The sequence below is a fragment of the Rhinolophus sinicus genome, chromosome 17, assembly GCF_057876585.1.
Source record: "Rhinolophus sinicus isolate RSI-liver-muscle chromosome 17, RSI-T2T, whole genome shotgun sequence".
Taxonomy (NCBI): domain Eukaryota; kingdom Metazoa; phylum Chordata; class Mammalia; order Chiroptera; family Rhinolophidae; genus Rhinolophus; species Rhinolophus sinicus.
Genome location: NC_142517.1, coordinates 76,490,621 through 76,503,743, shown reverse-complemented (window position 1 = coordinate 76,503,743; position 13,123 = coordinate 76,490,621). Strand labels below are relative to the sequence as shown.

The 13,123-nt window shown below is 40.6% G+C and overlaps 1 pseudogene across 1 annotated transcript; it reads right to left on the bottom strand.

Moving 5' to 3' along the window:
• Window positions 1-344: 344 nt before the first annotated feature.
• LOC148754816 (endogenous retrovirus group K member 18 Env polyprotein pseudogene) lies at window positions 345-9,500 on the bottom strand (annotated as a pseudogene). Its single transcript, XR_016019632.1, has 2 exons — window positions 8,695-9,500; window positions 345-3,232 (listed from the first exon to the last, which is right to left on the bottom strand). The product of XR_016019632.1 is annotated as an endogenous retrovirus group K member 18 Env polyprotein pseudogene (transcript).
• Between the last annotated feature and the right edge of the window lie 3,623 nt (window positions 9,501-13,123).

The following is a 13,123-nucleotide window of genomic DNA, read 5'->3' as shown; positions in this document are numbered from 1 at the left end:
TGTCTTGTTATATCTACACACAGAGAGACACAAGCCTATGCTTTTACTTATAAGGAGTAACAATGGAATGATAGTGACTACATATGAGATGGGACCAGAACAAGGTAGAGAAAGCAGGGTAGAAACAAGATCAATCTGTAGATCTCATTTTACTTCCTGAGGAGTTTTGACTTTAGAGTAAGACAAATTCAACACTTTGTGAAAATTATTTAAATTTCAAAAAGTAAATCAAAACCAAACTGTTGCGTCCTGTACAACACAAGCAGTGGGAAAGCGAGGGAGGCGGCAGGAGCTAAATTCTATTATAGAAATAAAGAGACCAGAGACACTGAATGTAAAGAAACCACAGAGGACCAAGGGACTCACAGCCTCAAAAGACTGGAGCCCCGAATCGGGTCGTCGTGGGTATTTATTGCTTTTTTACAATAGGCATTACATGATTCTGGGCAGGGTCTGTAAAACTCTTACATCACTAATACAATCAGCATGTTTCCAATATCCAATCATATTGTCCCAAAGCAACCTGTGCATGCTGTCCCTGCATGACCAAGGTGCGGTGTGTACAACCCCTGGGGGAGCAGGTCTCTCAAGGTAATTATCCCATGAGCTAAGCGGGAGCGAGGCAGTTTCGCTCAATTAACGTTCCTCAGCACAATAGGGTGCTGGACATTTGAAGCATGCGTCAGCAGCTTCCAAGAAACATTGGAGGAGGGGTAGCCCTTCCTTGTTTCAGAGGCTAACTCATGGGGGTCCCTGGGGTCCCGTCTGGCTTAAGTCGTCCCTCCCTTGAGGAATCTTACTCGTCTTTGACCGCAGACCCAGCATACTGGGACCAAGAGAGGAGACCTATAAAACTCAACCCCTAAGAGGGACAACCTGCAACCCTCTTTCCCTAAGGAAAGGATGGTAGGGACAAGCGGCTAGGCTGCTGTGTGACAACACCTCCCCCTTTTTGTTTTTGTAATGTGAGAAAAACAGACCGTGCCGTTTCTTCATTCAATGCCTTTCGGAGGGAGGCATGTCCGCATCCGAAGACTAAACAAAACAAACAGAATACAATAATCAGTGTTACAATAACACCAATAAACCCACCACCCAAGTTTTTTATCCATTTAACCGGATTCAGGGAGGACAATCCATCCGCAGCAGCTGACAAAACATCTTCTCCGGGTAAAAGTTGAAGCTTAGCACTAGACATTTGATCAACCTCTTGTTGTAATTGTGCAATATTTACAGTGAGATTAGGCATGTGCCCCAAAAGATGAGCACGAACATCATTCCAAGGAGTACGAGTTTGATTATAATCAAAAGGGGTTACACAATAAGTGGTTACATTCCAATCACATTTAAGAGAAATCATAGTACGTAAATTTTCTAACTGATCACCAAGAGAAACTACTGTTGTTTCTAAATCTACTAATCTGACATTAATTTCTTTATCTATCCTAACCTGTTGATTCCAAGTTCTACTAGCATTTTCATGCCATTGTTGTACAAATTCAGTAGTTTGAACAGTCTGGTGTAAAGCGACACCAGAAACAGCAGCAACCGTGGTTACAGCAATTATTCCCATTATAGCAGCAATTAACAATCCAATAAACCTTTTTGCTCGATGAACAATCTTATGAAGCAATTGAAGAACAATATGAACAGTAGGAGATCCCTCCCATACTCTAGGGGCTCGGACAGGAATCCATAGACCCCGTCTTTTTCTTAAAATCATAATTTTATCTTCTGAGGAATTATAAATGGAGGAATCTATACAAGTATACAAACGACAATGAAAACATTCAACAAGGCTAAGGGAATTTTCTATAGTAAATTTTCCAATCAGGAAAACATAAGGCAATTTAAGGCAAGCTTGCAAATTAAGCTTTTGAGATTTTATAAAATTAAAGGTGTACTGTCTATTATTATCCTTGGTTAAATTTCCATTCCAAATGCCAATAGGCGCTAAAGCCAAGGCCACCTTCCACAAGGTCTTTTGCACTGGACCCCTAATGGGAGAAATCATTTTTAACTGAGGTGGGGCCAGAACTTTATCTATCCAATAAATGGACAGATCATAAGGAGTTTTAACTATTTTTGGAAATTTTCCTAACACTAATTGGTCTTTAAGAGACTGGGGCTCAGAGCACCTTCCTGAAAAGCAGGTGTGCATAGCGATCCCAAAAGGTCCCCAGTCAACAATTGTGCCTATGGAAGTTCGAGCTAGCACTCTATCAAAACTTCCTCTACATTTTTCCCAATGAATACGGGAATGATTGGCTGCCCACTTCTCTTGAGGACAAGTAGAAATGGGAGGAGGATACAGATGGGTACTCAACCCTTCAGTCTGAAATCCTTTTCCTGAAAGCATGAACAAGTCCCTATAGGACTCAGTCCCTTCACCCTTAGGGGTGACCCACACTTGATCCATTGTCGGAATACAAGGAGGGATAGGACCAATGCAAAGAGGAGGATAAACAAATCCTAAGGCAGTTGTTTTGGTGAGATTAAATTCTCTGCCTTCTTCATCAGGAAATTCTGGACCTCTCTGATCCTCTGGTCCTGGGAACCAGGAGCTATCATTTATATAAATCAGAGGAGGCGCATCATTCCAAGTTACAGGTGTCAGCAATGGAGGATTGGGAACATAAGCCCAATATGTGAAGTTTTCTGCTTTAACACCTATGGGAAGGAAACTTACAGCCATGAGAATAGCCATCATGGAGATAAGCATGTTGGAGGCTGTTCTCGGCATTCCTAACACTATAAGATTTCTCTCTGCCTCTCGGGACAATTTCTTAATCTGCTTCCAAGTAGGCAGCGGGTTGCGTCTAGGAGGAGCTCTAAGAATCCGGATACGTGGAACCCTCGGCTGCGATGTCTCAGATGATGAAGATGCCTCACTGGGAGGAGATGCCGGCGGCGGATACGTCTGGCCTGATGGACATCTCGGCTGCGGAACCACCACAGGGGCTGGAGGAGCCGGGGAGGTCGGAGCCTGATGACGGGAGCCCATGAAGCGATTCATCCACCGGTAGGGGTCGCTCGGTGCCATGTATCGGTGGGTCGCGTACACCTGGGTCAGCGGTGGAGATCCCATCCGGCGAGTGATGATCACATTCGGCGGAGGAACAGCATCCAAGGTTTGGACCAGCGTGTTGATTGTCATGTTCTGCGAGGGATCGGATTCCATGATATGGCTTAATGCACCGGCTTGGCACCCACAGAGGACGTTCTTTTGATCCTGGAGAAATACAAGCATAACCTCGTCCCCATGTTAACAGAGTCCCTAAATGCCATTGATTAGTCTGGATATCCTTCCACCAAATGGGCACATCTTCCAAAGCCTTAGGGCTATGGAGATTATTAAAATGTCTTTCTGCAGCTGTGTGTCCAAGGTGAGGCTCCATATTATTAGAGCCAGAAAAATTTAAAAAATTCAAAGTGAACATAGCTTTGGCTAATTGCACCTGCGGAGGATCCTTGTCTCCCCCTTTTTGTTTTTGTAATTGTTTTTTTAAAGTATAATTAGCTCGCTCCACAATGGCTTGACCTTTAGGATTATAAGGAATTCCAGTGGTATGGTGAATATTTTACTGTTTACAAAATTTGGTAAATTTATTGTTAGTATAAGCAGGACCGTTATCTGTTTTAATGGCTTTGGGAAGTCCCATAACAGAAAAACAAATTAACAAGTGTCTGTAAGCGTGTCCTGTAGTTTTACCACTCTGAGCGGTTGCAGTGATATATTCAGAAGATGTGTCAATTGTGACATGTACAAATGACAATTTCCCAAATGAAGCAACATGGGTTACATCTATCTGTCAAATATCATTGGGTACTAAGCCTCGGGGATTAACCCCTTCTGGGCATTTTTGAGGAGCATTAAGAATTTGACAAGTTGGGCAAGTTTGAACAATATGTTTGGCCTGTTTACAGGTAATTGGGAACCGAGCCCGAAGACCTGTAGCATTGGTATGGGTTAAAGAATGGAATTTGGTTGCCTCGGTAACTAATACATTAGCAACCAAAGAATCAGCAATGGCATTGCCACGCGTCAAAGGTCCCGGGAGGGGAGTATGAGCGCGTATATGAGTGATGAAAAATGGATGTTGTCTATTTTTAACTATTTGTTGGAGTCGATTAAAAAGAAACTGGAGAGACGGATTAGAGTTGTTAGACAGAAGCGCCGTCTCTATATTTTGTACTGTATGTACAACATAAGCAGAATCAGAGACAATATTTAAAGGCTCACCACACTCCCGCAGAGCAGTTAAAACTGCAACTAATTCTGCCCTCTGGGCTGAGGTACAATTAGTCTGAATAACCTGTTGGTCAACTTCACTAACAATAGCAGCTTTGTCATTACTGGACCCATCAGTAAAAACTGTTTTCCCTTGGGAAATAGGAACTGAACTTAACCTTTTCGGGAGAATCCAACTAGTTTTTAACAGAAACTGAAACAATTTATGTTTAGGATAGTGATTATCAATTATGTCGAAATATCCACAAACAGCAATTTGCCAAACTTCAGAATGAATATTTAAATGATTTATTTGTTGTTTTTTAAAGGGAACTATTATCTTATTGGCTTTTATTTTATTTAAATGAAGAACTCTGGTTCGAGCTCGAGAAACAAGTTCTGAAATTAACTCTAAGTATGTTGGAAGAGATTTAACAAAATTATTAGGCAGAAACAACCACTCCACAAGGTCATTTTGTTGGACAATAACTGTGGTTGGTGAATGAGGAGTGGGAAAAATTAAAATTTGTAAGGGTTGAGAGGGATCTATGCGCTGAACCTGAGCTTCTTGAATTTTTTTTTCTACTAATTTTAACTCCTGACAAGCCTGAGGAGTTAAAGTACGGGGACTATTTAATTGAGAAGGACCCCGTAAAAGACTAAACAAATTATTCAGCGCATAAGTTGGGATTCCCAGAGTGGGACGTAACCAATTAATATCTCCCAACAATTTTTGTAAATCATTTAAAGTGGAAATTTGATCTCTTTTGATCTGTACCTTTTGAGGTTTAATCGTTTGTCTGTCCAAGATAGCTCCCAAATATTTGATGGGAGTTGTAGTTTGAATTTTATCAGGAGCAATGCAGAGTCCTGTCATCTCAAGTTGCTCTTGCAACAGTTTGAAACAATCTGCAAGGACTTTTGGGGAGGACGCAGCACAGAGAATGTCATCCATATAATGAATGATATAACAGGCTGGAAATTTTTTTCTGACCGGAGCAACAGCTCTAGCCACATAAAATTGACAAATGGTAGGGCTATTTAGCATTCCCTGAGGGAGTACTTTCCACTGATACCTCTTAATTGGTTTTTTATTATTTAAAGATGGTATTGAAAATGCGAATTTAGGGCAATCCTCAGGATGTAAAGGAATTGAATAAAAGCAATCTTGTAGGTCTATGACTACCAACGGCCAATTTTTTGGAATCATGGATGGCTGAGGAAGGCCAGGTTGAAGTGGACCCATGGGTTCAATTAAAGAATTAACTACTCTTAAATCTGTGAGCATTCTCCATTTTTTTGATCTTTTCTTTATAACAAATACTGGGGAATTCCACGGACTAGTGGAAGACTCTATATGATCTTGTTTTAATTGAATCTGTACCATTTTCATTAATGTCTCTAATTTTTCCTTAGAAAGGGGCCACTGTTTAATCCAATGAGGCTTATTATCTATCCATTTAAGAGCTAAAGGAGTTTTTAGCTCAGCGACAGCGGCCCCTAACAAAAAGGCTGTTGATCTTGTGAATGAAATCCTATCCCTTTTCTGTCCACCTGTAGTACAGGTTGGAGAGGTTGGGTAATGCCCTGATTAAATTTGTCTAAACCTTGTCCTGGTAGATACCCCATCTGTTTTATCATTTGCTGACTTTGAGGGCTATATTGTCCTGGGGGAATAACAATTTCTGCTCTCCATTGAGAAAGTAAATCTCTACCCCATAAACTTATTGGAATATCAGCAACATATGGCTGCAAAAATCCTTTTTGTCCTTCTGGCCCAAGGCAAGGAAGGATATGGGTGCTTTGAAGCAATTTTGAAATTTTTCTAACTCCAACAACATTTATGTCGGCTTGTTGGGTAGGCCAATTTGTGGGCCAATCTTGAGAGCAAATGATGGAGACGTCTGTACCTGTGTCCATAAGTCCTAAAAATTTTCTGTCTTGAAGGCTAATGTGGCATAAAGGACGAATGCTAGAAATTTTTTCTGCCAGGAATGTTCCTGCTAAACCTGTACTTTCAAATCCTCCTGTTCTTTTTTGAGTTTCTCGTAAATTGGGTGGAATATATGGAATTAAGAGAAGCTGAGCAACTTTTTTTCCCTTTTTTGCTGACCATGGAACTGAAGAAGACATAACAATTTGAATTTCTCCTTTAAAATCTGGGTCTATTATTCCGGTGTGGACAGTAACTCCTTTTGATGTTAAGCTGGAACGACCAAGGAGGAGTCCAACCGTATTTTTGGGAATTGGTCCAACAATGCCTGTAGGCACCCGGAGAGGTGTTTCCCCTGGGAGTAATAAAATATTTTGAGCAGTACAAACATCTACTGTAGCACTCTCTTTAGTGGCAGAAGTTAATTGTTCAATTGATAGTTTTGAGGGGGCGGCACCGTGTGATAATCCTGTGGTGCCGCTGGGTTGGCAAACATCCCCAGTTGAGGGATTGTCTGACCCACAAATGCCCCGGTTGTTGTCTGGGCCTGGGGCTGGCCCAGCTTCCCGTTTCCCTGAAGCAAAGTGCCGTCTTTATGATATTTAGATCTGCAAGCGGAGGCCCAATGATTTCCTTTCTGACAGCGTGGACACAATCCAGGCTGTTTTGCACCTTGAAAAGGTGTGGGCTGAGGAGGTTGAGGGTTGTTTTTACTTTTAACCCTGCAATTTTTTTTTGTATGTCCTGTTTTTCCACAATTATGGCAAGTGCCAGAAAACTTATCCCTTTTTTGAAAAGCACCGGTAATTGCATTAGCCAATAGTGTTGCCTTATGATCCTCAGTCCCTACTTCTTGGCACAAGCGCAAATACCCCATTGCATCTGTCTTTCCTTTTTGTGCCCCTATGGCTCTTTGACAATCTTTATTAGCATTCTCATATGCCAGAATCTGAAGGATCACATCTGCAGCTACAGGATTAGTAATTTGTTTTTTAATGGCTTCCTGGAGTCGAGCCAGGAAATCGGAATAAGGCTCCTGAGGTCCTTGAAGAACTTTTTGAAAGGAGGAATGAGTTTTTCCTTCTACTTTAATCTTTTTCCATGCAGCAAGGCAAATTTGTTTAAGTTGCTCTATAGCAACTCCTTGCATATCTAATTGATTACGGGTTGGTGCCCAGTGGCCTTTGCCAACAAGCTGATCAGCAGTAATATTAATGTTAAGAGCTTGGTTTTGTCTTTTTCTATTCTCAGCCCCTTCGATCCACCAAGTTTTAAACTGCAAGAATTGTGCAGGAGTAAGGCAAGTTTGAGCTAAGGCCTGCCAGTCTGCTGGAATCATTCTGTGGCCATCAGCAATACCTCTAACAAGGCCAACAGTATAGGGAGAAGTAGTCCCAAACTGTAATACTGCCTGTTTTAACTCTTTAAGCAATTTAAAAGGAAAAGGCTCATACACTGCCTCATGGATTCCATCTGGGTTATTTTGACCAGGAGCTTCAATTTGTCTGAAAATCACTGGAAAATTAAGAGCATCCACATCTCCAGCCATTTTTGCCTGATGTATGCCCTGCTCTAAGGCTGACAATTTGAAGCTGAATTGTTTAGCTGTTATTGCTGGAGGCTTTTGAGCAAACGGATTGTTCTGAATAAATGGATTATTGGTATTACAGCAAGTCTTAGGCTGTTGCCACATCTGATCAGCACATGGAGGTGGTGGAGGCCAGAACGGAGCGGGAAACTCCTCCTGGAAACATTCCTCGAGATCAGGATAAAGATTTCGAGGGATTATAGTGGAATTAGACTCTGACCCCTCATCTTCTTTTTTCTTTTTAGTTCTCTTTGGTGAATCTCTCTTACCTTCCCTATCTTTCCTTTCCTCTTCCGAGTCTGTCTGTAGTGGTTCTAGAACTGACCGAACTAGTTCAAAAGTCTCCCAGATCGAACTTGGAAACGAAGTTCCGTTGGCATGGAGATCACGGAGATCTTGACCAACTGCTTCCCATTTATCTAAGTCTAAGGTTCCCAGGGTAGGAAACCAAGAGCAATGGACCTCAATTACTTTGAGAAGCTCTTCCAATTTCTTTTCTGAGGCCCTATGTTGTCCTTTTTTAAGCAACTGCTTCAGCAGGCAAATATAAGGTCTATACTTACTTTCTGAATTTCCCATTTTTTCTTTCCCACAAGAAGGATACAAGAAGGAAAAGAAAAGAAACTTTCACTCAATATCCACTCTGATGCTCGGCCGGCCGTTCCCCTCGCGGGAACTTAGCACCTGTCTTGGCTAAGGCTCAACCGTATAAACCCCGGTCCAGGTTGGGGAAACCCCCAAGTAGCCGTTATGCCGTATGACAGAGTGACGGAACCGCGGTGACGAGCCCATTCAAGCCCCGTAATCACGAAGATCGTGGGACCATAACCATACACACACACTTCCACGCACTGTCACTCAAAGATAGATTGAAAAGTATTTAATTACTTCCTCTGAATAACCTTGGTTTAATACTCTGAGTCCATAAAACTACCCCCTTACCAGGTAGCTGTCGCGCGACGGATGCTCAGAGGCCCCTCAACCGTATCTGCAGACCATACAACTCTTAGTTGTTCTTCTCTCCTCGAGCCCCACGTTGGGCGCCAGATGTTGCGTCCTGCACAACACAAGCAGTGGGAAAGCGAGGGAGGCGGCAGGAGCTAAATTCTATTATAGAAATAAAGAGACCAGAGACACTGAATGCAAAGAAACCACAGAGGACCAAGGGACTCACAGCCTCAAAAGACTGGAGCCCCGAATCGGGTCGTCGTGGGTATTTATTGCTTTTTTACAATAGGCATTACATGATTCTGGGCAGGGTCTGTAAAACTCTTACATCACTAATACAATCAGCATGTTTCCAATATCCAATCATATTGTCCCAAAGCAACCTGTGCATGCTGTCCCTGCATGACCAAGGTGCGGTGTGTACAACCCCTGGGGGAGCAGGTCTCTCAAGGTAATTATCCCATGAGCTAAGCGGGAGCGAGGCAGTTTCGCTCAATTAACGTTCCTCAGCACAATAGGGTGCTGGACATTTGAAGCATGCGTCAGCAGCTTCCAAGAAACATTGGAGGAGGGGTAGCCCTTCCTTGTTTCAGAGGCTAACTCATGGGGGTCCCTGGGGTCCCGTCTGGCTTAAGTCGTCCCTCCCTTGAGGAATCTTACTCGTCTTTGACCGCAGACCCAGCATACTGGGACCAAGAGAGGAGACCTATAAAACTCAACCCCTAAGAGGGACAACCTGCAACCCTCTTTCCCTAAGGAAAGGATGGTAGGGACAAGCGGCTAGGCTGCTGTGTGACAACACCAAACGTAGAATAAGATAACCACAATAAATTATTATTAGAATAAATACAAGATAAAGTCAAGAAAATCAGATTGTTGAACTAAAATATGAACAATAATATAGAAAAAAACAAAGAAATTACAGGATCAATCTATCATTTTAATAGAAGTTCTAGAAATGAAAATAAATGAAGTAGGAGGAAATTTAAAAATATATTCTTGAATAGTCCCCTGACCTATAAAAGACTGAACCTCTAAATAGAAAGGGATTTCTGATTATCTGTTATAATGAATGATGAAAGCTCACACTAAAGTCCACCACTGTAAAATTCTTAATGATAAAAATAAGTATGAGCTTTGAGAAATGTGTGTGTATGTGTGTGTATATATATATATATGAAGTGACCCTATAGAAAGGATTAACTATTCAAAAAGCAGCAGGGCTGTATTCACAATCCTCTCTAACTTATCATGTGATTTTCTGTCAATTGTACACATCTGGATGATATATTTTGTTTCCCTGGTAATATATTTTACTTAGTTGCCCTCTTATTCACACCAATAACTTTTCTTGGACTGCCCTCTCTCTTTCGCTACTCTATTAAATTATATTTGTTTTCAAAATACAACTACATTCCCAACTCCTACAAAAAAAAATACATATATATCTCCAAGTCTAAAACCTGATATTTTCTTCTAATTTCCTACAGTTTTTTCATGTTTTAGCACTTGACTGTGCAATGTTTGTAAATCATTTATTATAAAACCTTTATGCCCCAATAGGAATTTAATCTACATAAGAGAAGAGACCATGCCTTACAGTAGACACCCAAATAATGTTGGTTCAATTTTTATCAAATTAATTAGTGTATTTTTGTCCCACTCAGCATCCATCACATTTTTGGGTACAAACTTCATTTAGAATGTTAGAAATTAAACTTGAACTCAAATGAACCAGGAGCAGAGTGTACAGGGATAGAAACAAACAACTAAGAAATCTCAAATTCTCCCTCTTTCTATCAGGCTAAGATATAGGTGATGTATATTGCCAATGATAACTTTTTTCATGATCATGTCCTTCAAAACCTCTGATCCCTTTCCTATTCACACATTATTTCAGATAGGTTAAACATTTAAGTAAATTTCAAAGAGAAAAGACTCAACATGAGTTATAAAAATATAAGGTAGCATTTCAAGAAGAAAATATTTTTATCTTCAGCAAAATTCCCCTAATAAGAAACAACTAGAAACACATTGTGTTACTACTTTTAATTTATATGTGGTCTGTTTTTTAATGTGTTAACTCTCCCAGAATTACCCTAGAATGGGGCCTCTGTCATCAACACATACTGTATCCAACTCTGAGGACCAAGCAATATATTTTCTCTCCTTGAAGTTTATGATCTTTAGTTTAACTAATTTCAAACAAAGTTTTATCTCTAAAATTAGTGCCATAAGATAGGCATTTTACTGACTACCAGTGGGGGAGAAATGAGCTGTCAACATCAATTTCTATTTTAAAATAATAAGTGTGGTCTGTGCTTGAATACAGATGTTCAAGTTCCAAACACACAAATATTTTCTCTTAGCTAAGGCTTTATTTTTTCTAAAAAGAACAACTCTGTTAAAAGCTTGCTTATAAGGAAAAAGAAGTCTGAATGTAGAAACACAGAATGACATGTGGGCTAAATCTGTCAGCATGAGTGCTACATAAAAGAACAATTACAAAATTTAATAGATGTTGCCACATCTCACATAATAAATGAAAGCCATTTTCCAGGTTCTTTTCAGTTACAGTATCCTTGATGCTATCAACAGAGGTATGAGGAGATTGTCACTTACTGCCATATTTCCCTGAAAATAAGACCTAGCCGGACAATCAGCTCTAATGCGTCTTTTGAAGCAAAAATTAATATAAGACCCGGTCTTATTTTACTATAATATAAGACTGGTTCTCATATAATATAATATAATACAAGACCGGGTTGTATATTGCTCCAAAAGACGTATTAGAGCTGATTGTCCGACTAGGTCTCATTTTTGGGGAAACACAGTAATGCAGCAAACAAACTGGGGGAAGACCAAAGCATGAGTTAATAGGACATTCCTATCACTCACAAGATGTGAGCAGGAAAAAAAGAAAAAAAAATGTAATGCTTTCATATAATGATCACAGGCTACAAAGTTTTTTGAAGAATCAGTTTTATGTTCTTACCCTAAGGTTGAACTCAGCCTGGTATGCTATTGGAAATTATTGTATCACTAAGAACCCAAGATGACTATATATCAAGATAAGGTCAGAAGTGGTCACTAGGGTGAAGCACGTTCTTATTGATTGCCTATTGTGTATACCGATCTATGCTTAGCACTCTACATCAGTTAGAACAGCTTGGTGATTAATTGTCAACAAATTTCACATGTTGACAATCCCAAAATATTGAAACAATGATGCCAGCAATTTGCTCCATAACCAGAAGAGAGTAACCTAAAAAATAGAAGAGGAATTCCAACGCAGTCACTAAACCTGTGCCCATGCAACAAGGGAGAGGCCTCGTAAAGGAGCAACTTTATCCTTGAAAAATTAAAAGAAAAAAAATTAGCCGTAAGTGGAAATTCAGGGCCTCTAATAATACAAATGTCCTTGGAGTGTCACTAATCAATCATTTTCCTCCCATTGAGGGATTTCAAGCTTGCATAGGCTGTTTCTCCACCTACAGGGACAGTGCACAACTTCCCCTATTATTTCCCGGCTAGGCGTCTAGTCCCCTTTAAGACATGTAAGGGAGAAGTCCCATATAGGCAGTTTCACAGCCCACTCTTCTTCATTAGTCCACACAGGAAAGACACACAGAGATACCTTATTGCATGGGTGTCTGTCATTCTACCGTTCAGCTAACAGGTAACATGGAAGCATAGGTAGCAAAGTGCTCTCATCCATCCGCCTGAGGAACCATTGAGCTGAGACATGGTACAGGGATGAGAGGTTCATGCCTGAGTGAAACTGGGTGGTCTGGGAGACTCCAATTCCACGAGGCTCCAGGACATTCAAATAAGGTTTTTCATAGTGACCTTTCTCTCAGTCAGAGCACCCAACTCCTTCCAGGAAATTAACTTAGTTCCCAGCCTTCCAAAGAGCCTTCATTTGCTCTTCTTTCCCTGATGCTCCAGTAATTTCTCTCACAACAATTTGTATTCTTTCACAGCCCACTGTTCCTCAATGTCCAACAAATACCCCAAACCTTATTTTCCTTAAATAGCATTTCTCTTTTTAATTTTCAAATTAAACACATGAGTCCATTAAAACAAGAGCAGGGAGATTAGTCTTCAACTATTCCCAGGAGATAAAATGAAGTATTTATGTTTCATCTTTCAAGCATATCATAGAACACAAAATGAAACAGAATAGTTGTTTTCTTACTAAAACCAATTGTCCCTTTATAACCTGTCACACACACAATAACAGCTTCAATAAGTTCTAGGTTCTAAACAGTCAGCTTGTCCTAATCAGTAGGTTCTGAATCTCATGTTCTTCCACTAAACTTACCCCTCTCAGAGCACAAGAAAAAATAGGAAGGACATCAAGCTTCAAAACTGCAAAGACGTGAATGCCAGAAACAGAGGCAGTCCTAAAAACAAGAGTAGA